Consider the following 26,675-nt stretch of genomic DNA (forward strand, 5'->3'; position numbering starts at 1 on the left):
GTTAACCGTTTTTATAATGCAATTCTTAAGCCATGGAAAAAAAAGAATGAAGACTCACATATTATCACCCAGCAAGAAATAAAGCAGAGTGTGTTTTTTCCCAAACTCTTCCCAATCTCCCCCTCCTTCTGACTCAAAGGTAATCATCATCCTGACTTCGCTGTTTATTAGTTCCATGTATTTCTCTGTTTCTATTATATATGTGTGTGTCCCTAAGCACTATGTTTTTGCCTTGCATGATTGTAAGCTTACAAAATTTAAACTTTTAAACTTGTACAAGTCATTCATTTGCAATGGAATTGTCATAAACAAACTATGATATACACATTCAAAGAATTAAAAGATAAGGTGAAGAATCTCAGCATAAAGTTAACACTATAGGAGAAAACTAGATGGAAAATTTGGAATTCAAAAAGAAATAAACCAAGGAGATAATAAATGTAATTTAGATACAGCCAAAGAGAGAATCATTAAATTGAAGGTAAGTCAGAAACATATATCCAGTCTAAAACAGAGAGTTTAAAGGATTGAAAAATACAGGAAAGACCAAAAGGAATATATAGAATAAGAAAAAGTATACTAAATGAGTAATTAAGGTTCCCATCAAAAAGGAGAGAGAGAATCAGGCAGAAGCAATATATGAAGAGAGAATGGATGAGAATACTCCAAAACTTTAAAAAGACATTAAGTTATAGGTTTAAGAATTACTATGAACTCCAAGCAGACTAAACACAAAGGAAGCCACACATGTGCACATCATTATAAAGCTGCTAAATACTACAGACAAAGAGAAATCTAAAAAGTAGATGAGAACTGTTACAATTCCATAATAAGACAGACAACCCAATTGAAAACCAGACAAAAGATTTGAAAAGCCACTTCACCAATGAAAATATACAGATGCCTAATAAGAACATGAAAAGATGCTCAATATCTTTAGCAATTAGGGAACTCAAATGGAAACTGAGAATGAGATACTGCGACACAACCTCTAGAATGGCTAAAATCAAAACAATTGACAAAACCAAGTGTTAGTGAAGATGTGGAGCAACTGGAAGTCTCATACATTGCTGTTGGGAATGCAAAATTGTACAGTCACTTTGTAAAACAATGTGGTGTTTTAACTTCATAGGAAGTTAAATACTCCTTTACCATATAGCCCAGAGATTTTCTTCCTGGGTATTTATCCAGGATAAATAAAAATATATGTCCACACAAAGTCTTGTATGATGTTCATAATAGCTTTATTCATAATAGCCCCAAACTGGAAACAATCCAAATGTTCATCTTCTGTTGAGTAGATAAAAAATTGTACTCTATCTGTGCCATGGAAAACTACTCAGCAATAAAAAGAAATGGACTGTTGATACAAGCAACAACATATATGTATCTCAAAAGCATCTTGCTAAGTGTCAGAATCAGTCACAAAAGACCACATACTATATGAATCCAATTAAATAAAATTCTACAAAAGGCAAATTAAAGAAATAGAGAACAAATAAGTATTTGCCAAGGGGAGAAGATTGACTGTAAAGGTTGAGAAGGGAATGTCGTAGCATGATACTAAATCTAATGAATCTAAAATGAAGACAATGCTATGCCTATCAATGGATCTGTTAACAAAGGGTCAATATTCATCACACTAAACTATATTGGATAAAAGTAGAAATAGACAAAAATAGAAATGGAAAAGGAGAGATAAACCCACCTATCTCAGTGCAGGGCTGGTCAAGGGGACAAAATGTAACTATATACATTCTATAAACCTAATAAGATGATTCAAATTGATTTATTTTGAAACTGTACTCTGAAATTACATGCCTGTTCTTAACAAATATACATGGAACAGTACAAAAAGTTCACCATATTTTAATGCCACATAGAAAACATCATTTCTGCTACAATAAGAAATAGTAGAGATAACATTTCCTGGCCACAGTGCAAACAAAAAATTCATACGAGCTTGATATATTTCAAACTCTCTTTTAAATAAAATATTGATAAATGACTATGTTGCTTAACTATTTGCAATTAAATTCAAAAGTAGAAAAAAAGTCAATTTTATAATACCAAAATTGACTCAGAAGATAGCAAAAGGACAACTTGCAAATACTTGAATGATGTAAACCTAATACTAATAACAATAGAAAACTATAGTCCTATCTCAGTTACGTATATTGATACACAAATCCTGGCAACACAAGGATGGAATGCATGAAGACTCAGTATGGGTCCTAGGCTGGTTTAATATTAGGACATCCATTCATACCACTCATTCTCTTAATTGGTCTGAGGATAAAAATAAGATCACCCCCAAACATTCTGAAGAGGAGTATGGACAAAATTCAAACTCCATTTTTGATAACCATACACAAATAGTAAATGGGCTGGATACTTGCTCAACCAAAATAAAATAAACTTGTTCCATCACTGAGAAACACAGAAAGCATTGCTAGTATGTTAGAAAGCAGGTATCTCTCACCACTATTATTCAGCATTGTCCTGGAGGTTGATGGCATTAGATAAGAGACAGAGAAAAATGAAGAGCAGGGGGAGATAAAACAGTCCTTATTTTCAGGTTATAAGATTGTATTTCTGGGAAATCCAAGCAAATCAACCAAAACAAACAACAACAACAAAATATACCAAAAATATTGAAGAAATATAATGACAATGAGGTTCCAAACTTGTATTTAGAAATTAATAGGTTTCATATTTACAAAACACAACCAGTTAGAATATGTAATGAAAAGAACACCTCAATTTTAAAAAGCCACCAAAAAAGTTAAGTACCTAGAAATAAATAAAATGGGAACATTTTGAAGACTTTATGAGGAAACACTCCTGGAAGTCACAAAGACTTAAAAAGACTGGCCTAGCAAGATTCGGGTTAGAACCCTCACAGAGAAGGCAAGCTTCTTTAGGTTGATTAACTATTTTTTCTGAAAAATAAAAACTGAGGGTGACTAGCCTGCCAGGTAGTGACCCCACTCTAAAGCTTCAGGAAGGTTAAGAGGGTGGTCCTTTCTTCTATTATGGGTGAAGATGAGCATTTTCCTCTTTATTTGAGGATCAGTTTTTATAACCATATATGTAACTTGTTTGTTTTGCCCATTGTTATAGTTTTTCTTTTTATTTCTTTCCAAGTTCTTGAGAGTTCTTTACATATTAGGGAGATGAGCCCTTTTTATGTGATATGTTACAAACATTTTCTCCCAGTTGTCATTGTTTTTTGAGGTTTTCTACAATGTTTTCTTCTGTTCAAAAACACCTGTATTTTTATGTAGTTGAATTTATGGGGCTTTCCCTACTCCCAGATTATAAGGAAATTTATCCTTTTAAAAAAATTTAGTACTCATAGAGAATGATTTTTACATTGGAATTCTGACCCACATGGCGTCTATTCAAAGCACGAGGTGTGGGATGTGGATCCAGCTGCTGCTTCTGAGGGCTCTCCAGCTCTCTCCCCCGGACTAGAAAATGAGTCTTCCCTGACTTGCTCTGTGTTACATCTCCTCTCGCAGTTGGATCTGCATCTGGACTTTCTGTGTGTCCGGGGTCTGTCTGTCTGTGCACCTTCCCATACCACACCAACTGGATCATGAGACTTGACTGTATGTTTCAAATTTGGCAGGACTAGCAATTCTTCTCACTGCCTTCCTGGCAGGTTTCCCAGCTGTTCTTTTTGTTTATTTTCACATGTAAACTTTAAAACCAACTTGACTATCTCCAGAAAAAAGACTTACTATTTTTTATTGGGATTATGTTAAATTCTTATATTCACATAAGGAAAATTGGCATCCTTGTGACATTCACTTGTCCAAAGCAAGGATGAGGGATGTCTTTCCATTTGCTCAAGTCTAATTTTGTTGTTTTAGGAGTGTTTTAAAGTTTTCCCACATGTGATTTGCATATTTCTTGTTAAGTTTACATCTTGGCACTCCATCATTTCTGTGGGTATTTAAATTTGGCATCCACCTGCTCTACCTTGTCCACACCCTTATTGCATTTGCTCACACGCCCCGCTTCATTGACGCTCCTTGAGGGGGGACAAGTCTTGTTCAACTTTGCATTTCCAGTGCCTAGGAAAATGCTCTGTTAGTGAGTGAGTTTTTATTTCTCAATTGAGGAGAAAATAGAGACAAGGTATAGGAAAATTAAGCAGTTTGCCAAGGACCGCACACTCTTAAAAAGAACTGGAACTTAAAACGTATTCTTCTGAGTTGATAGAAATATTCTATATTTAATGGAAGTAAATTAAATTCTCCAGCCATTGTTCATGTATCATAAGGTGTTTGCTTTACATTTTACACTTCACTAATAGTCAACTTTCGTAAAAAAGATAAAATATTTTTCCTCATCCAAAATACTCAGACTATTTCTTCAATATTATCCACAATTCAGAAACTTCATCAAGGGTTTCAATTAGAATTAAAAATACTTTTTAAAAAACACTAGAGTCACTAAACACCTTTTGAATTTTGTCTTTGTCATCTATAGTGCAAAATATGCATTTTCTAAATGCTCTCTCCTCAATTTCAGTATTCTCAATTTCCTGCTTATTTGGTTACCAAATTAATTCAAGGTCACATTGAGTTGGTTAGGGCTTTTGAGACTCGGTGTTGTGTGCTGTCAGAGCTGCTGACATTTGGAAGATCGCAATAAGTTTTAACAGCTACCCACAAAAGGTTCCCAATATCACAGGCCACTTCCTTTTGCGGGTCAGTCTTAATTTTGTTTAAATGTGGTTTTACCTCACTGCTTCTAGGAAAGTTAAAACGAGGCCACAGAATTTCCTGAAAAACCTCTCCAACAAAGTAACTGACTCAGACAGCCTGTCAGTTAGGGGGGAGAGAGAGACAGACAGACAGACAGACAGACAGACAGCGGTCAGGAGAACTGGTCAACCAGGCAGCCAGCTGCTTGCCCCTTCTCCACCACATAGTTAGAACGGCTGATCCGAGAGCTTGGACACTGATGTATCTTCCACACCAGAAGTCCCATCACTCTGCCTGAAAATGGGCACATTTTAAATCTGACTGTCACAGAGAGTTTATTAGATGGTCACTCTTCCAGAAGTTTGAAGTGTAAGTATTGGCCTTCGGTCAGGTTCCTCACTTGCTTTGGAGTGTGTTGTGGGCACACAGTGGGCTTCGGGGGGTCAGCCCAGCACACACTGTGCTGGCAAATTACCTGCTAAACTAGCTCAGAAATCCCTCCTGACTCTTCTGAAAATATCTGCTTGACAGGACTCCGAGGAGGACTGCGGGAGCAGAAAAGTCCAGCTTCTGGTGCTTTCTAAGTGTTCACCCAGCGTTAGCTCCTGCGTCTTCCCTGGGACGGCACAGATGTCACTCAACTTCCCTATCACCAGGCGCACACCGTTTTCCATGCAAAGGCAATGCACAGACTTCTTTTAAAAGCTAAATTGAAAATTCAGTAAATAATCCTCTCATTGCATAATGAAAAGCCTTGTGCTTACCAACCTATTTTATTTGGTATCATCTGGAGTCCTGGAAATACTGGGGTGAATGAGGCTCCCCCAGTGGAGGGGAGCACAGTTCCTAAAAGAGAAAAAATAACTACAATAATTTTAGGTAGTGATAAATGCTATAAAGAAAAGAAAACTGAGTTCAGGGATGGGGTAGGAGTACTGCTGAGCTGTGGGGAGGCCTCTTTGAGGGGAGATAACAGTATCTACTACGTATCTACTGTGTATCTACTATATGTCTACTCTGGTAGCAACATCTACTATGTGTCAAGCACCTTTTGGGTACTGGGGATACATGAGTTGATGAAGGAGACAGAGAAATTTCTTCATGGAGCTTCAATCTTCTCAGGAAAGACACACAATAAAATATACACAAATAAACATAAAAATATTAAAATGTTTTTAAAATAGAAAATATTTATAAGATAAAAATAAATATATAAATATACAATACATACACAATAAATATTAAAGGACAACTATAGCAGATCCAATTCCGACAAGTGGTTTGGAGAAACACAAATCAGAGGAGGAAGCAGGGAGAACTGCGGGGTCATCAGGGAACCGAGGCCGCCGAGTGGGCGAGGAGCATTCCAAGTGAAGGGAGCAGCAGCAGGAACGAAGCCCCGAAACCCCAGGGGCTGTGTGCTGAGATGAGAGTGGTGGGGAGCAGGGTGAGGCAAGAGAGGCGGCAGAGGGAGCACTCGGGGGCGGTTTCAGGCCGCTGGCACATTTTGAGTTTCACTCTGAATGAGATCTAACCTTTGAGGTTTTGAGCAGAGAAGTATTGTCACCCAATTTACCTTTTCAGAGGATTTTCCTGGCTACAGCGTTGAAAAGACTCTAAGGGAGAATGGACGGGATAGGAGGGAAACAAGCAAGATGCTGATCACTGGTCGGATTCTGAGCCTCTTCGGAGTATAGACATCATAAGATGTGCTGATGGATTGGCCCCAAGGTGTGTTGTCTGTGAGATAAACTTGCCACTAATGATACAGGCAAGGCTGGGTGTACACACTGGAAAGCTAACTCTGGACATGCCAAATATGCAGTGCCAATCAGCCAAACAAGGGCAAAGGTCATGTGGGCATTTTGGTATGTGATTTGGAGTCTGGTGGCTTAAGATTCAAATTTGGGAGTCATTGTTTCTATGATATTTAAAACTGTGAAACTGGATGGAATCAGCTAGGGATTGAGGACAGAAAGATCAGGGAAGAGGACTAAGGGCTGGTCCTAGAGGAGAAGAGAAGGCACCTGCATGAGAGGCTGTGAAGGAGCAGCCGTGGAGCGGGAAGGAAACTAGAGAGGCTTTCGGCCATGAAGGCTCATCATTGGCATCAACGCTACAGATGTGCCAAGTGCCATGAGGACCGAGAAATCAGACTTAACAAATGGGGTCACAAGCCGCTTCCACGGCAGCAGTTTGAGTGGAGTGGCAGGGGTTGTGAGCCTAACTGAAATCAGCTCAAGAGAAAATGAATATTTTTGTGTCTTGCATTAAGGATATATATATCCCTTCTGACACTCCTGCTGGAAAAAAATACTGAATAAAGTGTATTTCAAAAATCTTTTAAAATGAATTCTTCTGGTCTCAAGAATATAAGGAATTCTCAGAAGCCAAAATTAACTAAAAGTAGGAAACCCAGAAGGGTAATTAGAATACTTTATCTTTAGATTATTAGCCAAAATGGGTGAACTTGATCTTTCATTGTCATTGCCTTAAGATCCAAGAGGTCAAGAGACACAGCACAGGACTGATCAGTTTGATGGAATTAATGGTCACACTGCCCCTCTCTGCCCCACGAGTTCAGTGTATAAAGTACAGGGATGAACTAGAAACAAATCTGTGCAATACCTTTAGAAAGGAGTCACATAATTAAAATAAAAAACTTAGTGGCTGGTTTAACAGTAGATTAGACTTAGATGAGGATAAAATTATTCAACTAGAAACATAGATCTGAAGAAACTATTTCAGGACAAAGAAACTAAAGAGATGACAAATATAAGGAAATATATAGAGGTTTAAAATAAATGAAAATGCATAGCGTATGTGTAATTGGAGTTCCAGAAGGAGAGGCGAGACTGGGAAGGTATGGGGAAGAGGAAATATTTGATTAGTTGTTGTTGAGTATTTTCAAAGACTGATTAAATATCCCAACCCACAGATTCAGGAAGCCTAAAAATTCATAAATGCTACCACAGGAACAAAGAAACCAACAATTAGACAGATGATAGCAAAACTGTAGATCATCAATGACAAAGAGATTTTACGTGACCAGAGTTAAAAGGCTGATTACCTTCAGCAGACTGAAGCTGCTGTTTCTGTGGTAATGATGAAACATTTTACCTCAGGTGACATCAGTGTGGTCGGAGAAATAACTGATGAGTTAGATCTGTGTATTTGGTGAATATCCTTATAAGTAAAGAGTAATAACACATTTTATATAAACAAACAAAAACATAACAGAGCAAATTTACCACAAACTCTCATTAAAAAAATTCTAAGGCAAATACTCCACACAGACAAAAAAATGATCCAACTTGGAAAGTCAAAGGTATAAAAAAGAAAGATGAGAAAGTATAGTGGTAAATAGGTGAATAAATGTAAACAAACATTATTTTAAAATAATAACTGTAAATTGGGGTTAAAAATGATGAAATGAATGCACGGGACAGCAAACTCAGCTAAGCTGTGAGGGAGGCGATGTGCTTGCTCTTATTCGCAAGGGGATAAATTTTGAGTAACTTTAGACTTGGAGAATTTATGTATATAGTAGTGGTTTCTAGTGTAAATCCCAGAAGAAAAACTATACATATGAATAAATAAACGATAACTTCTAAACTGGTGAAGTGATAAAAAGTGAAACAGGAAAAATATTTTTCCACAGAAAACAAAGGAAGAAAGGAAAGAAATAAATGGAAAACATGAACTATGTAGAAAGCACAAAATAAAATGGTATATATTCAAATATTCCAGTAATTGCAACGAATTTAACAGGACTGAGTGATCTAGTTAAAATATAAATTTTAAACTAAATTAATGCTATATTTAAAAATGTAGTTCTATGTTGTTTACACAAACTACATCTAAAATATAAGAAGATGGAATATTTGAACGTAATGCATTGAAAGTTATATACATGCGTGAAGACTGTGCAAAGTAAGATGGTGTAGTTATATTTATATCAGACAAAATAAACTTTAAAGTTAAAAAAACCAGAAATAAAAAGAATAACATCTTTATATGACTAATGAAATATATAAAGGAAGAAAAGATAGAGTAGGAGATAGTGAGCAAACCTACAGGCTTAGAATATTTTAATAACACTACCTCAGTAACTGATAAATGAGGAATAAGATTACATAAGACTTAAAAGATTATAATGATATGATTTAAAAGCTTGACCTAATAGTCTTATAGTAAACACAGTACCAATGACTTCAGAATGCACATTATTTTTAAAGACATATAAATTTTAAACAGTGACCACAAACTGGGTCATGAGGTAGGTTAGAGAAGTTTCAAAGGGCTGGTAAATCATATTACAACTACGTTAGAATATAATTTAAAAAAAGAGAATTATTAAAAACCTATACGTTTGAAAATTAAGAAATAACTCACAGATCAAAGAGTAAACCAAAATATATACTTGAAAACATTCTGAACTTAACAATGAAAACACTACTTATTAAATACAGTGGCTGCAGCTAAAGTTGTATTTGGAGATATATGTATACTTAAAATGTTTCTATTAGAAAATAAGAAAATCTCAAAATTAATGACCTAACATCCAATAAAATAAATTAGGAGACGAATCAAAAAACCTGAAAATTGTAGAAGGAAGGAGAGCATACATATGAGAGCAGAAATTAGTTTAAAGAAAAAAACTTAAAATAAAGAGGAAGAGAGAATCCAAAATTTGTTTCTTTGAAAAGACTAATAAAATTTACAAACCTCTGGCAAAAACTGATTAAAAAAATTAAAAGAAAGCAGCCCAAACAGATAGGATCAGGATGAAAAGGGAGACATAAAATAGAGGCTGCAGACATTGAAAGATGTTAGAAAACTCTACAAGTTGGTAAATTTTGACATATGTGAATCCATAAATCACATAAATACATAATTCCCCGAAGTTTTCTCATGAATTTTGTAATCTCTCCCTCCTGCTTTTTCTGATCCCCTCATCTCCAGGCCACCACTCATCTGCCTCCTGTCACTATGGACCACTTTTGCATTTTCTATAATTTTATATAAATAGAATCATTAGTATGAACTCTTTTTGGTCAGGTCTGGTGTACAATAATCAGCATAATGTTTTTGAGATTTACCCATGTTGTTGCATGTATCAGTAGTTTATTCCACTTCATTGCCAAGTAGTGAGTAGTATTCCACTGTGTGGATGTATCACAATTTTATCCTTTCACCATAGACATTTTTTCCTAGTTTTTGACTGAAATAAAACAAAACAAAAGTGCTATAAACACTTTTGTACAAGTCATTGTGTGGACATATCCTTTATTTCTCTTGAGTAAATATGCAGGAATGAAAGATGTGTGGTTTAGTGATAAGAGACTGTCAACTGTTTTTCGAGGTGGCTGTACAACTTTACATTCCCAACAGCAGCGTGTGAGAGTCCCAGCTCCTCCACACCCTGGGCAACACTGGTGTTGCTGGTGTTATCAAGTTTAGTCATGCTAATAAATTTGAAGTTCTATGTCATTTACTTTTAATTTTATTGGTTCCATTTCAATTTTTATTTCCCTAATAACTAATGATGTTGAGCAGCTTTCCATGTGCTTATCTGCCATTTGTGTATCTTCTTGAATAAACTGTCCAATTCAATTTTTTTCCATTTTTATATTAGTTTGTTTCTTATTACTGAGTTTTGAAACTTCTTCATATATTTTGGATAAAATAAGATAAATGATTTGCAAATATTTTCTCTTAGTTTGTGGCTTATATTTTCATTCTCTTAACAGTGTATTTCAAAGAGCAGATGTTTTTAATTTTGATGAAGTCTACTTTATCATTACTGTGTGGTTATGCTTTCGATGTTTCATCTAAGAAGTCTTTGCCTAACATAGGTCATGAAGATTTTCTCCTATGTTTTCTTGTAGCATTTTATAGTTTTAGATTTTAAATTTAGGTCTATGATCTATTTTGAGATCATTTTTGTACATAGCAAGAGAGATGGATCGAAATCCTTTTTTTTTTTTTCAGTGTTGATTCTTTTCCTTATATTATACTAGGAATACACTGGGGTCCCTTCACCTGGGAGCTGCCGTTTCAACAATTCTAAAATAATTCTAAGCACACTTCCTTAACATATTGTTATATTCCCGTTCTCTCTCTTTTTTTTCCTTTGAAACTCTCATTAAACGCACACTAAATCTTCTCACTTTGACCATACCCCTTAAGCTCTTTTATATTTTGTATCTCTTTGTCTCATTAGACTGTACTTTGAATAATTTATTTAGACATATCCTCTGGTTTTCTGATTCATCTACAGTTGTGTCTAACCTGCTGCTTAATGAATCCATCATGTTGTAATTTCAGCTACTATATTTTTCATTTACAGAAGATTTATTAGTTCCATTTTCAAATATGCTTCCTTTCTTTATTGTCTCTTGTTCTTGCTTATATTTTCAAGCTTCCCCTTTATTTCTGTGACCATAACTACCTTACATTTCACGTCTGATCATCCCAGTTCTGGAAGCCCTCGTAAGTCCAGTTCTGTGATCTGTAGACAGTTCTTGGCTGTTTTTCATTCATACTGCCTTGCTTCTTGGTTTGTTTTGTGTTTTTTGATGGGAAACTGATCAATTTCCTGGCAACTGTACTTCTGTCTTGGCTTAAAGTTGCAGATCTCCAGAGAAAATTTGTTTCTGCTAGTCACCCAGGGGCTCTAGCAGCCCAGAACCACTTCCACCGGAACACCTGACTGAGGGGTTTGGACCACAAAGTAGTGTGAACCTGGACCATGAGCACACACCCTGTGTGTGAACTGATGCAGGACTGTCTCCTCCCCGTCTGTGTGCAGAGGTCACCTCTCTCTTATTTCACTCGGAGCGCAGAGTCCTCTGGACCCTCACATTATTGGAGTCTCCTGTTAGTCTTCTCACTAGGACAGGCCTCTGCTGTTTCTGCTCTATTTCATATCCAGTTCAGCCTTCTGGCTGGGTTCCCTGTGGTGTAGGTGTCACCACCTCGCCCCATCCCTGCTCTCACTTTGATGCAGCCTCTGCTTTCCCCGTGTTTATGCCAGCTCAGCATCACTTTGAAAATATCCTTGATTTTTTCCTGTGTTCTCATCGACATGGTCACTAAGAGTATGAAATCCAACTTACTGCTGGAAATCAGTCTTTTAACCCTTTTTTCAGTTTTATTTTGTTAGTTTTCTTTGTTTTCATTTTTAAATTTTCTGTGTTTTCTGATGAGTTTCCCGCCGTCCCGCACCCCTGGTGCTGCCTCTATGTTTGTGATCCTTTGGAGATGCACTGACTTTTCCTCCACTCATTTTATCATGTCCACCAGCTCACTCCCCACCTTCTGCTGGCTCACCATGTCTTCCTTAAAGTTTTCATTTCTGCTTTATGATCTTCTTTTACAACAGCAATTGTTTCATTGATTTTTGTGATTGATGAAATATTTAATTGCAATATTTATTTTTTGAAACAATTTTGGATGTTAATTAGTTCTGCAGTTTCTTTCCTTTCCTCCTTATTACGATTTCCTATTTTCTTTCATGTTCCTAATCTTTGGATGAGTTGGGGTTTCACAGGCCAATGTTTTCCACGGTTTCCTGTGAAGTTGGAGAAACCCACATCGTTCCTTACGTAGTTTTCACAAAGCAACGGCTCTGTCTTTCCTTCCACCACAGAAGGACCCTGCTTTCTGCGTGTGGGGCTTGTCTCTGCTTCCTCGTGTCACCTCATCTCTTCTGCTTTGTGACACCAGCTGGCAAGAGGACTCGTTGCTCAGCGGGCCTCCCCAGAGCCCCTCCTCCAGTGCATCCTCCTGCCCCTCAAGAGGTGGTCCGTGGCTCCTCCACACCCTCCCTGAGGCTCCCTCCTCACTGAGTTTCTCCCCACACCCTGCGTCTGACGTTCCTTAGATCCCTACGGAGTCTGCAGACTCCACCTTTCCCTTGTTTTGCTGATAATAGAGTTGACATCAATTTAAAAAATTCATTGCCCTTGTGGCTCCTTGGTGACTTTCAGGAGGAGAATGGGAGAATGCTGACTTATGTTCAACCTGGAAGTCTGGATAGACAGATTCAAATTTTGATGTGTCAATATTTTCATGTGAATTAGAAAAAATATATAAATATCACATCAAACACATTGTTTTATAGATCAGTTTAGTTAGGACAAGACAAAAGGTAGTCTTTAAAAACTCTGTATTACGTAGATTATAGGGGCCAGTCTGGTGGCGTAGTGTTTAAGTTCGGGTGTTCTGTTTCAGCAGCCCAGGGTTTGCAGGTTCGGATCCCGGGCACGGACCTACTCACTGCTCATCAAGCCATGCTGTGGCAGGTGTCCCACATACAGAGTAGAGGAAGATGGGCACAGATGTTCACCCAGGGCCAATCTTCCTCAGCAAAAAGAGGAGGATTGGCAACAGATGTTAGCTCAGGGCTGATCTTCCTCACCAAAAAAAAAAAAAATCTACATTACATAGATGATATAAACTATAGGCATGTGCATTTAAGAATACAGGTAAATGTTTCAAAACTTCAGTAACTAAGTCATCTGCTACTTATGTTCCGAATTTTGGGTAGTATGAATAAAACAAAATAAAAAAGCATATTCTCTAAGCTTCATTTCTGTGCACACCCTAAGATCTGTACCATCATATGTGAAAGATCAATTCTGGATGCGGACAGTTTTTATGATGAGAAGTTGTTTCACAGTAATAAAAATCTACTCACTTTGATATACACAGAGAGACCCTTGCCCCTGGAATTATGCTGAAGATTTGATATGAGAGTGAAAATTGCCAATTATGTTAAGAGCAGGGACCATGTTCTCAATTTTATAGAAAGTCACATGAAACATTTTAAATTTGGCCTTCATAAGTATTTTCTCAAACCAGGTGGCAGTCGTGAATGAAAAATAGACCTTTTATGCTCTCTTTCTGGACATTATGAAATAGCTTAACACAGTATCATCCATTTTTCTAGAAGGCTTTTGGAAACAGAAGTATTTACAAAGATAGTTACTTTCTTAACTTTGATTATAAATTAATGAGAAATAAGAAGAAGTGGTAAAATAATTGTGATTTTTCAAACACATGAGTTGGTATTTGGAAAATGGCTTAACATCAAAACCAAAAAATTTCTCTTCTGAAATAGAAACAAATTTATCTTTATTGTAGAGTAAATGACATCTACGCAAAATCTGTTTGCTGCTAACTCTTCATAAATCTCCATTTTTTCTCATTTGGGAAATATCTTTAAATTTTCATTTTGTAAAACCCAATAGGTACATTACATATGTTTAATTCTCTTTATTTATTAAAAAAAAGTGACACTTTTCGGTACTTAGGCTTACACGTAAATATTTGCTTTTTTATTTATGTCAAATGACACTAATTTTCCATTTAAGATACCAATACAAGATTTCCTTTTGAAAAGTGTTAAGTAACAGCAAGGATGGTTCTCTAATGTGGTTAAAAAATTGTGAAATTATACATGAACGATCGATATTTAAGAAACAGTACCTTAGGAGATCTAGGCACCTGTTTTTAAGAAAATATGGCAAATATCTGGATTCACGTGATTCTCAAAGCTAGCATCACAGGAGGAAGAAGTTGTTACTACAGTGAAACTGTTTAGAGAGTTTCCATGAAAATGAATTATAGATGAATCTGAAAGTCAGGTTCCGTGTTTGACTGATCTTCTCTAAGTTACAGAACAGATGGTGCTATGTACAATCAATAAAACATATTATTGACTTAATTTCACTTCAATTAAATTTGGGGGACTTATAAAGTAAACACAATCTGAGAAATGTAATGCTACAGACTAATACTAAGGTTACGGGAAATGAGAATAATAATTGGCCTTCCTGGGCCTCTCCCTACTCAAAATTTTCATTAGTATGTTGGGTTTCACTGTACATGTCTTGATTACCATATTCTCAGATTAAGCAAATTTGGCAGGGATTACACACATGTGAAACCAGCAGACAGTCAGCCATTAATGACTAGGCAGCTAGTAACTAAAGTGTTTTAGGCATTGCTAATTATAGCCTTTAGTCATTCTCCCTCCTGCTGTCAGCTGTGCTGCTTAGGCCATATATTACCTGACCACACAGGATTCCTTAGATAATGTCCCTGAGGCTGGGATCGCCATGGTGACAGAAGCCTGTGTTGTTTTTCAGGAACTAAGAGTTGACCCCTATCCCGTTCAGGCCAGTCAAGACCACCAGCCCACCAATGGGGCCTGCGCAGGTGTCCAGTAGGTGAGCTCCTGACATCAGGGAGCCAAAAACTTCACCCTCAGATCACGTTAACACCGCCATTTTGTGAACGGGTTCTATGAAGAGCCAGAAAGCCTGACCACACTTGCACAGATCATCAGCTACCTCCCCTCTCCTTACCTCCACTCATCTGTCCTTACAATCAGACCACCCTGACCCTCTGCCCCATACTAACATGTGGTGGGCAAAATGAACCTGGCTCAGTGACACGTGAAGTGACAGTTCAGAATCCAACTGTCTTCATGAGCTATAGCAAAAGGTCAAACCTAATACGATGTGAGTCAACTAGGAAAAATATGAGTCAGCATTTTCTCCCTCTCCCACAGCCCATTCCCCAAACTGAATAAATACAAGTGGCAAAAGAATCGTTTAAAAAAGTGAACATGGTGATTTAAGAATTTCCATACTCTTAACTCATAGTCAATCTTCAGTGAAACATCTATCTTAGGCCAAGGAGGAAAAAAACTGTATTGGCTGGGGATTAGCAAAAAGGCAGAGCAAGAAGCTCAGCAAACTCTCCAAAAAGCAATGAAAAGCTTGACAAAATTGTCAACAACAACCATTTCTGAACTCTGAAAATTAACCAGAGGCATCCAACAGGCTGAGAAGCATTTATTCAGGAAAACTACTGACCCTTGGTAAAAACAGAGGCTTCTGAGTGTTTTTATGTCGCGCTACTCCCATCCTGTCCTCACCCAGACCCTGGCTGCGGGGCTGCCACTGGAGGCCCCCAGAAAAACCCCGTAATCCAGCACTGGAAACAATAGGCTCTCACCCAGACACTCAGGGGAGGTCACATTGCACTGCCTGCGGGATGGAGTTATGGGAACATAGACAAGTCAAACTTCTGAAAGGAAAATCTAGGAGTGAGACAGAGCCTTGACGAGCTCCCACGTATTCCTGGAGATCTGAAAGGCTGCATGTCCGTGCAGGGCTGAGCAAGAGGAAAGCCACCTTCACAAAATACACTTTTCCCCTCTTGGGACCCGAGAGAAGTGGGCCAGCCTGACACTCCCTACCCTGGGATTTTATCCTTCCTGTCTCCCTGTGACTGAAGCTGAGGTTGTTAAATGACTAATGGAACATCAAGGCATTACTGAAGAAATATGCCAAATGGATAAAGGTGGATGTGGGTGTCAGAGGCATTTCCGGGGTGCAACCAGGAAAAGACGAGTTGTGTCTGACTTGGAATGGCCTGTCTGGGATCCACTCTCTGTTACATACTATTTTTGGAAATGCCTCTATATTACACAAGAACCCAAAGGAACATCTAAAGGGCCATGATATTAACATTCACTCCAAAGAGCAGTTTTCCACTAAATTTACCAGCAGTCTTTGGAGAGCCACCATGTAAATAAAACGTAATTTCAAACAGTTATCAAAGAGCATAAAAGTGACATAAAATGAGAGGAAAAACCACACAGTGAACCTAATTGTACTACAATAAATGACAAATCCCCACTGACGGAGTGGGTAGAAAAAGAGCCAAACTAAGTAACTGACAGTATTTTGACTGAATAGTGTAAGGCTGAAAACACAAACAAATTTTGTTTGTTTGTTTTATTTTGGTAACATTGGTTTATAACATTGTATACATTTCAGGTGTACATCATTATACTTCTATTTCTGCGTAGATTACATCATGCTCACCACCCAAATACTAATTATAATCCATCACCACACACACGTGCCTAATCATCCCTTTCACCCTCCTCCCTCCCCTCTTCCCCTCTGGTAACCACCAATCCAATCTCTGTCTCTCTCTGTTTGTTTGTTGTTGTTTTTATCTACTACTTATGAGTGAGATCATACGGTATTTGACCTTCTCCCTCTGGCTTATTTCACTTAGCATAATACCCTCAATGTCCATCTATGTTGTCACAAATGGCTGGATTTCATCGTTTCTTATGGCTGAGTAGTATTCCATTGTGTATATATACCACATCTTCTTCACTCATTCATCTCTTGATGGGCACTGAGGTTGCGTCCAAGTCTTGGCTGTTGTGAATAATGATGCAATGAACACAGGGGTGCATGTATCTTTACAAATTGGTGTTTTCATGTTCTTTGGATAAATATCCAACAGTGGAATAGCTGGATCGTATGGTAATTCTATCCTTAATTTTCTGAGGAATCTCCATACTGTTTTCCACAGTGGCTGCACCAGTTTGCACTCCCACCAGCAGTGTATGCGACTTCCCTTCTCTCCACATCCTCTCTAACACTTGTTGTTTCCTGTCTTGTTAATTATAGCCATTCTGACGGGCGTGAGGTAATACCTCATTGTAGTTTTGATTGGCATTTCCCTGACAGTTAATGATGCTGAACATCTTTTCATGTGCCTGTTGCCCCTCCATATATCTTATTTGGAGAAATATCTGTTCAGGTCTTTTGCCCATTTTTTAATTGGTTTGTTAGTTTTTTTGTTGTTGAGTTGTATGAGTTCTTTATGTATTTTGGAGATTAAGCCCTTATCAGATATATGGTTTGCAAATATCTTCTCTCAATCGTTAGGTTGTCTTTTCATTTTGTTGATGGTTTCTTTTGCTGTGTAGAAGCTTTTTAGTTTGATGTAGTCCCATTTGTTTATTTTTTCTATTGTTTCTCTTGCCCAGTCAGACACAGTATTTGAAAATATGTTGCTAAGATCGATGTTGAAGAGCATACTGCCTATGTTTTCTTCTAGAAGTTTCATGGTTTCAAGTCTTACATTCAAGTCTTTAATCCATTTTGAGTTAATTTTTGTGTATGGTGTAAGGTAATGGTCTACTTTCATTTTTTTGTGTGTGGCTGTCCAGTTTTCCCAGCACCATTTGTTGAAGAGACTTTCCTTTCTCCATTGTATCTTCTTGGTTCCTTTGTCAAAAATTAGCTGTCCATAGATGTGTGGGCTTATTTCTGGGCTTTCAATTCTATTCCATTGATCTGTGTGTCTGTTTCCGTGCCAGTACCATGCTGTTTTGGTTACTATAGCTTTGTAGTATATTTTGAAGTCAGGGATTGTGATACCTCCAGCTTTGTTCTTTTTTCTCAGGATTCTTTTGGCTATTTGGGGTCTTTTGTTGTTCCATATAAATTTGAGGATTCTTTGTTCTATTTCTGTGAAAAATGTTGTTAGAACTTTGATAGGGGTTGCATTGAATCTATAGATTGCTTTAGGAAGCATGGACATCTTAACTATGTTAATTCTTCCAATCCAAGAGCACAGAATATCTTTCCATTTCTTTGTGTACAAAAAAATTTTTAAAATTGTACACAAGTACTATACTCTAGTTAGGAAATTTCTCTTTAGCGGTGTGGGATAGTAATTATGAAATGGATTTATGTGTGTACTAGGGTTGAAGGAACAGGAAAACACGTTGTAGGTAATGATTTCTCATCATCAGAAAAAGAAGCTGCAAGTAGGGCAGTGGCAATCGGTTCTGGGTTAGAGTCAGAGGCACCAACATGAACTCATGGTCTTTTAACATGTATACAGACAGACACAGAAATGTGTGCATGCAGGGTTCATCGACACACATGCCTCTCCTAGCTCTGTCCCCTGAGACAGCCTAGAAGCAATGACACCCCAGTTGTCATGAGCGCACTCAGCCCCCAGATCCTGGTTTCTAAATACCATTAAAATATCATCTAAATATCAATAAAAGGAACCAGAGCTCCTTGGAGAATTGGCTGATTCCAAGCTGGGGCAGGGAAAACACAAGATGAGCCTGGAGAATCTGTGGTGCCAAAAACTAAGGAAGAGCTCAAGAAGCTTGTGGAAATGTGGAAAGTGCACAGGAGTGCACCTGACAGAACTCCTGGTGACCAAAGCTGGAATAATTTAAGCAACAAAATAAATAACAAAAGCATTCTACTATAACCCATAAAATAAAATATTCATGAGTCCATACTTATGTACATAATTGAATAAATAAATAAATGGGGGAGAAGGGAAGCTCTTCTTCACAGAAGAATTCCAATTAATAAATGTAGAAAGAATCAGGGAACTATAAAGTCGCCATGAGAACACCACAGTAATAATTCTTGCTTGCAAGATCCACTTCTGGATGCAAAATTAGCAGGCAAAGGATACATAAATAGCTTCAAAGTATCTCCCCAAATATTTATTGATTATAAAGGGAAAAATAGTAACCTCACAGTAGAGAAACTGAGTAATAGTACTTTAGCCAGGTGATCAGGGTTAACATCATCAATAGTAAGATACTGAGGAACAGTCTACAAGGTACCTGACCAGTACTCTCTAAAAGTACCTGATCAGGACTCTCCAAAAGCACCTGAATACTACTCTCCAGAAGTACCTCACCAGAACTTTCCAAAAATACCTTACCAATACTCTCCAAAAGTACCTGACCAGGACTCTCCAAAAGCATCTGACCAATATTCTCCAAAAATACCTCACCAGTACTCTCCAAAAGTACCTGACCAGGACTCTCCAAAAGCACCTGACCAATATTCTCCAAAAGCACCTGACCAATACTCTCCAAAAGTATCTGACCAGTACTCTCCAAAAGCACCTGACAAGTACTCTCCAAAAGCACCTGAATAATACTTTCCAGAAGTACCTCACCAGAACTTTCCCAAAGTACCTGACTGGGACTCTCCAAAAGCACCTCGCCAGTACTCCCCAAAAGTACCTGACCAATACTCTCCAAAAGTTCCTGACCGGGACTCTCCAAAAGTACCTGAACAATACTCTCCAAAATATCTGGCCAGGACTCTCCAAAAGCACCTGACCAATATTCTCCAAAAGTACCTGACCAGGACTCTCCAAAAGTATCTGGCCAGGACTCTCCAAAAGCACCTGACTAATATTCTCCAAAAGCACCTGACTAATATTCTCCAAAAGTACCTGACCAGGACTCACCAAAAGTACCTCACCAAGACTCTCCAAAAATATCTGGCCAGGACTCTCCAAAAGCACCTGACGGGTGGGGCCGGCCTAGTGGCTCAATGGTTAAATCCGGGCGCTCCACTTCGGTGGCCCTGGGTTCGCAGGTTTGGATCCCGGGCGAGCACCAATGCACCACTTGTCAAGCCATGCTGTGGCAGCGTTCCATATAAAGTAGAGGAAGATGGGCACGGATGTTAGCCCAGGGCCAATCTTCCTCAGCAAAAAGAGGAGGATTGGCATCGGATGTTAGCTCAGGGCTAATCTTCCTCACCAAAAAAAAAAATCACCTTACCAGAACTCTCCAAAAGTACTTTCTCATCGTGAAAGATGTGGAGAGACTGAGGAACTGTTACATGCTGGGGAAGACTAAGGAGACACGACAACTAAATGTGGTATGTGATCTTCGGTTGGATCCTTGAACGACAAAAGACATCGATGCAAAAACGTGAAATCCAGACAAAGCCTGTGGTTTAGTTAATAGTCTTGGTAACTGTACTATGGGCACATAAGATATTAACATTAGAAGAAGACGGTGAAAGCTATGTGGGAAATCTATGCACCTTTTTTGCAAATTTTTTGTAAGTTTAAAATTATTCCAAAATAAAAAATACACAGCTGCAGCTGAATTTTGTGCATAAGGAGTTTTGAAGAGGTTTGCGTGTTTCTAGCCTTGTGTGCCTGTGCCTGTGAGGCCGTCTCCACTCCGGTTCTTCGGGTCAGGCCTAAACCGCTGTGCTTGGCTGCGTCACTGTTGCGTTTGGCTTTTCTGTATGTTTTTACATGCACGTTTACATTATTCCATAATTGTGTTTTATTATCATAGCAGTGAAAACAAAGCTGTCTGTCTTCAGACAAGTTCTCGTGGGACTCCGCCAGCACAGGCTGGAAGGTGGAAACCAGGGAAGGAGCCTGAAGGGTCCTTCTCGCCGAGTTTAGCAAGGGTCACCTAAAGATTTCCCGCAGTGCTTAGGCTGTTGGCTCAGGTATTAAATGGAATTTCTGGGAAAGCTACCCAGACTCTGGCATAAATTTGAAACAAAAAGAAATCAGTCTTGCTTGGTTTCTGTCTGTTTTCTGGTCTGGACTAAGCCGTGCTGTGAACACCCTGTTCCCTGATCAGATCTCCCTGCTGGGCCCTATCTCCAGACATCATCTGGTCTCCACATTCGAAAAGCTGGCATTTCTCTTTAGTTAAGGCCCACTTCGGATCAATTCTGCGGGCCAATTCAGTCTCTGATAGACCGACCTCTCCATCAGATGCCTCAAAAATCCCTATTGGTCACAGAATCAATGGATGTGACTTGTGTCATATTAGAAGGTGATTAAAGAATTCAGTAAAAAACAACAATAAAATAAAAATGTTAAATCTCATATAATTATTTTATGTTAGTTAAAAATGGTGAGAAATGTTATTTCTTTAACATGTAAAAATGTCCATACTTTCATTTAAATCAAATAAAAATATTACATGTGTGTTTCAGGCCTTATGGTTTACCAGGTACTTTCGAAACCAGTCTCTCATTTAATCCTCACAACTGAACGAGTATACTATTATTGTGCAAATATTAGTAATGAAGAAACTGTTTACTGCCCAACCTCACACACAAGTGGCAGAACGGAGCTCCAAAACGGGCGGGTGTGCTGGTTCCACACCCACACAAACTCCCACTAGCTCTGAGGCTGCGGGAACCAGCTCTTCTCACCGGTGTTTCTCAACCACCTACTGCCTGGGGCCTTTTTACAGTGTCCCTTCCTGGTCCTGCATTTGAAGTAATTTAAGTATGGTCAAGTAAATTTTAAGTCAACATGATATGCTGTAATTAGACTGCAGAGCATCGTGGTTAAAGGAGAGACCTGGAGCTCGACCATCTGGCTCTGCCGCCAACCAGCGCTATGATTTATGTAAGAGACTTATCATCTCTGAATTTCAGGTTTCTCATCTCTAAAATAAGTATAAAATAAGATAATGCATGTAAGTGATCTCACTGAGTGCTGGGCACATAGGAAATGCTCAGTAAGCATGACTGAAGTATTATTGTTATCACTATTTCACACAAAATTTCCAACTTAACTGGTGATCATCATTGGTCAACATGCTTCAACACAACTGGCCGCTCAGATTCCAGCCAATAGTACTTTATAGTACTAGTACTATAGTACTGTAGCACTAGTACAATAAAGTTCCAGCCCTGGTACTTTATTCAGGTTTTGCCACTTTCCAGCATGGTCATCAATAGACTATTTGCACCATGGAACATAAAAGTGGGAGCCCTTGGGCGTCCACAGGTTGTTCATCCAGGAGTCTCTGCCCAAGGACTTCGTGGACACCTTCTGGTTCCAAGCAGTCTCTGTGATGTGTTTGTTGAGGACTGCCATGTGCTAGGTCCCCTGGGGCTCGTCTACTCTAGCTGAACCTTCCTTGGATGCATTTTCTATGCCCATTCCATCTTCATATGTCCTACCAGACAGCAAAGCTCCCTGAGACGACAGAGCTGTGTCATCGTGCCCTCAGACCTTCATGTACTAACTGACCACATGCGGTAAATGCCGGTTAATAAATGGAAGTTGCGAAAGTCTTGTAATTCCCATATTAAAATGTTATACCTGCATATATTTTAAGACCACTTCCTACAAGAATTAAATACAAGAATCCATTATGTTAAATGGCAACAGGATCATCTATTCATTCAATTAACATGTATTTATTGAAAACCTACAATGTGCCAGACACCATTCAAGGCAGAGAATAAAAGAAACAGAAACCCTGCCCTTGGGCAGTGGTGTGATAATTACTGAGAAAGCAATGGAAGCAAGATATTACTATGCTTGTGCAAAACAGAGGCTGCTTGCCTGCTCATCACTTATGAGAGTCTAGAAAAATAGCACAAGGATGCGTTAGGAGCAATACTTGGTGAAACTAGCTCTGTGACACTGTTCAGTGAACTAACACTGGAACTCACCCACGTTTCAGTTAGGTCTCAGCCCTCCATGACGTCTGCCTAGACCACTTCCCTCCTGCCCTGGATGCTGTGCGGCCAGAGGTTTCCCACAGCCAACAGAAGCCTACTCGGTACCAGTCTCCTCTCCTGCCTGTCTCCCTCACGGACTGTGAGCTCTGACGGGCAGAGTCTGTCTCCCTCCCCTCCCTCCTCACGTCTGTCACAGCACGCATGTCAGGTCAGCAACACCCTCATCTGAACCGAGGCAAGTCTTGTACCCGCATTCTTGCAAAGAAGTTGACAACAAAATTAAGGCAGAAAAAGACATAAATACAGATGGGTGTATTTTGAGGAACTCAAAAAAACGACCAACAGACTGGCAGGACTAATTTTTACTCAGTATTTTGGATTTTTATCTCCCTAATTATTCTAAAATGATCATATTGCTTTTTCCCGAGAACAAGCACAGACGGAGGAGGAATACCTCCTTCTACAGACCTTGGCTGTTCTGAGATGCACCCATGCCTCCAAAAGGCAGCCTTGATCTGAATTTATTTTCATAATTACCTGCACGTTATCTAAAAGAAACCAAGAACGTGGGAAAGGATGAAGTTTAAAATAAACTTTAAACTGTGGGAATGCAGGGGACCCGGCCGGAGAAAGAGAGCGACAGGGAGAGTGAGCCTCATGTCTCTGTTTTCATAGAATAACCTCAGCAACATGATCCGTGCAATGCAGAGTTTATGTCTGCTGACTAGAAGTTAAGGATTCAGAAACAAGAAAAACTGGGTTAATCTAACATATTTAATGACTTTCAAAGTCTGTTAGCATAGAGACAAACCAGCTATTGTTAGCCATGCAGGTAATAATATTTTACTTTTTAAATGTCTAAAGCTTAGCATTGTATTGCTTCTGTTATGGTACAATATTATTTTATTCACAGCCATATTAACATTTTATTTATCAGTATTGAGAAACTGAAGTATTGCTCAGCCATTAAACTTATAATTATGACAGCTAAATAAAAACACAGAAAAGTGCTTATGATGTATTGTTCAGAGAAAATTTAGGATACACAATTTTACACCACTATGACCGCAGGTGAGTAAAATTTGTAAACATTTAGAGACTAGAAGGGAAAGTGAAGGTGAGAACATTTTGCACGTTCAGCTGCTGAGGTTGTGCACTGAGATTTTTCTTTGTCAGACATTTTATATCATGTCTATTTTCTTAATAACAGCTAAAAAAAGAATTCAAGCAGAAATCAGTTTTTTTCCAAAGGGTAACAATAAACATAACCAGGATATCCATTTGTTCTAGCTTTGTTCCGACTTACCTTTGCCAAACCAGCTGGAATTTCTCTCCTAGCACCTCCAGGGAGATTGTGATTATGATGTAGATCCTGAAAAGAGTCCTCCCCGTTGGTGACCCTTAGAAGCAAGGTCAGAGGACCACAACGAGGACTGGTTAACAGGTTAAGTCCTGAACCAGAGTTAACCGGGAAAGCGTCCACATCAGTGCACACACCTGGACAACTTTCCGGGAGCTCACAGCAGCAGATACCTCTTGCTTTAAATCACTGAGAGTGAACTGCCCTCTACTCAACAGGTGGCAGTGAATGTCGCAGGAACGACTCTTCTCCGCCTCGGATTGTGTGATGGACTGAAGGGGTCACCCCGCTCAGTCTCTCCTCTGAGAATACCGCCTCGCACTGGCCAGGCTAGCCCCCGGTGGCTGCAATAGTTAGGTGGAGTACACTTGGTCCAGGGTTTTAATTTCCAACAATATTTGAAGGGTTTCTTAAATACAGGACTTTTAAAATGCTGTAAAATTTAGTTGAAAAAGATTGAGTTCATGATATATGCATACAGGCACGAACCACATAATTCAAGAAATAAAGTGATTAAAATCCTTAAGCCTCTGTTTCCCAGGAGATTATAATGGTTTCACTAAGGCTCCCATGTTCTACTGAATGGAAGTGCCATTTTCAGTTTAGATCTACCAAGAAGAGTTCTTTCCAGCAAGGACAGAGGCCCATTCCACCTCTGCAGTGAGCACAGCATGACCCTGCAGAGACCAACCACCCCTCGGCAAGGTTATGGACACATTATGGGCTAAACGCTGCTGAGGTTGGTAATAAGGGACTGAAATGAGAATTCAATAAAATTATAACATAGAGAACTCGTAAAAAATTAAACTCTGGACACAGAATGAAATCCATCCTGGACAAAAATTATTTCTGTAACTACTGACGATGCTGATCTCTGCTCCAGCCCTGCACTCCTGGAAAACAGTGAAGGTTAGGCATCCCCCACTTTGTGTTCTAAGAAAGGGCTGACTGCAAAGAGCACCTTCCCCACGTCCTTGGATAGGACTCACGGATGACCCCTGGTTGACCAGCCACAAGACCAGATGCAGACCCTCCAAATTTCCATTCTTTGTCCCCAAAATGATTAGCTGAACTGCTTTGTCTCCACTGATCTATGGAACAAAATGCTTGTTAACCAAACTTTGGCTAAGATTCTCTTCTCTCCCAGGCCCCCGAACCTGGCCCTCCCCTCAGCGTTGGAATGAAGCACAACCCCCAACTGCTTCTCTGGGACGGCTGACCGGGCGTAAAACATTCTCTAATCTCCTGCCTGTCAAGCTTGTCTGCTGCCCACATGGTTCTTTCCAGCCCTGCTCACTCCTCCTCAGAAAGAACAGCCCTCTTCTGCCCGGGCAGGAGACGCCTCAAGGTCTCGGGTCAGAGAATCTTCCCTGTCACCATGCAGTCCTCCTCCTCTTCTTGAAATAACCTTCTCAGATAAAGCCTCTCTCACCAAGTCTGGGTTTGTGTTTCATTTGAGACCACGCTGGTTAAGAATTACACCACGTCCTGAAGCGACGGAGAGGGCTCCCTCTGCACCATGGCAACTGCAGGCTAGGGGACCCCTCCCAGCACAGGAGACACGAAGATGCCAGGAAATGAAAACATTACCTCACAAAGGGCACGATCTACTCACTGCAAGACAAAAGCCAGTCGTCAAGAGGCAAGATGGTGGCAGAAAAAGGGCAATTTTTTACAGCTTACTGGCAAGGAGGAAGATGGCTGACTAATGTCTGAAAGAACCGTTTTAAGGGGGCACAAAGTCTTACAGCAGTTACATAGGCCAGTGGGTTATAGGAGAGGGGGTTAGGAATGTTGACCTTCTGGTGTTACAGACTGGGAGTCGCCACACCAGATCTTTCAGTTTTCACTGATGATGGCTATCTGCATAGAGTCTCTGTTTGGGGATCATCACATTCCTAAGGAACTCAAAAGAACAAAGTTATCTTATTGCAGCTGGGAGGTACATGCATAAGCAGGGGTCGTAAAATCTACAGAGCAGTTAGATCTCCTGGAGGGTGCATATCCAGCTGGGTTAGTTAGTCAGAGGTCTTTCAAAGTTACAACAGGGCTTCTTTTCTACAATACGGCTTGCCTCATGTCAACCTTGTCTTGAGCCAGTATCAGAAACAACAAAACATTTTAAAATTCATGGCTGAACACATAGAAAAATAAGGCAATCCTTGGAAGTCTAATCCTTGAGAACAGGCAAGTCATGATTAGCTGGAGGAAAATGTTAATCCTTGTGGCTGGAAGTGTGGGATTCTCAGGGCTCATGTGGCGGGACGTGGAAATGGCCTTTGTAAATTCAGGTTCTCCAAAGGGGGTCAACCACAGCTCTGGAAAAGAAAACCAACCTGTGGAAATACTTACCTCACCTTGAATCCTGGCGGAGGGGAACCAGACAAAAGGGAAAAACATCACCCCGGAGTCTTCCCGAGCACGATGCTTCAATTTGGGGCTTTGATTCACATTCCCCTGTAGCCCCAAAACCCTAAT

At 39.3% G+C, this 26,675-nt stretch overlaps 1 long non-coding RNA gene across 2 annotated transcripts; it reads right to left on the reverse strand.

Annotated features, from left to right (window-relative positions):
- Positions 1–2,674: 2,674 nt before the first annotated feature.
- On the reverse strand, positions 2,675–25,021 carry LOC131412246 (uncharacterized). 2 transcript variants are annotated; one of them, XR_009221740.1, is made up of 3 exons: positions 24,144–25,021; positions 7,789–7,884; positions 2,675–5,564 (listed from the first exon to the last, which is right to left on the reverse strand). It is a non-coding gene; the product is annotated as an uncharacterized LOC131412246 (long non-coding RNA). The 2 variants fall into 2 exon arrangements; XR_009221739.1 differs by having other exon boundaries at positions 7,789–7,904.
- Between the last annotated feature and the right edge of the window lie 1,654 nt (positions 25,022–26,675).

This window comes from Diceros bicornis, chromosome 12 (assembly GCF_020826845.1).
Source record: "Diceros bicornis minor isolate mBicDic1 chromosome 12, mDicBic1.mat.cur, whole genome shotgun sequence".
NCBI classification, from domain to species: domain Eukaryota; kingdom Metazoa; phylum Chordata; class Mammalia; order Perissodactyla; family Rhinocerotidae; genus Diceros; species Diceros bicornis.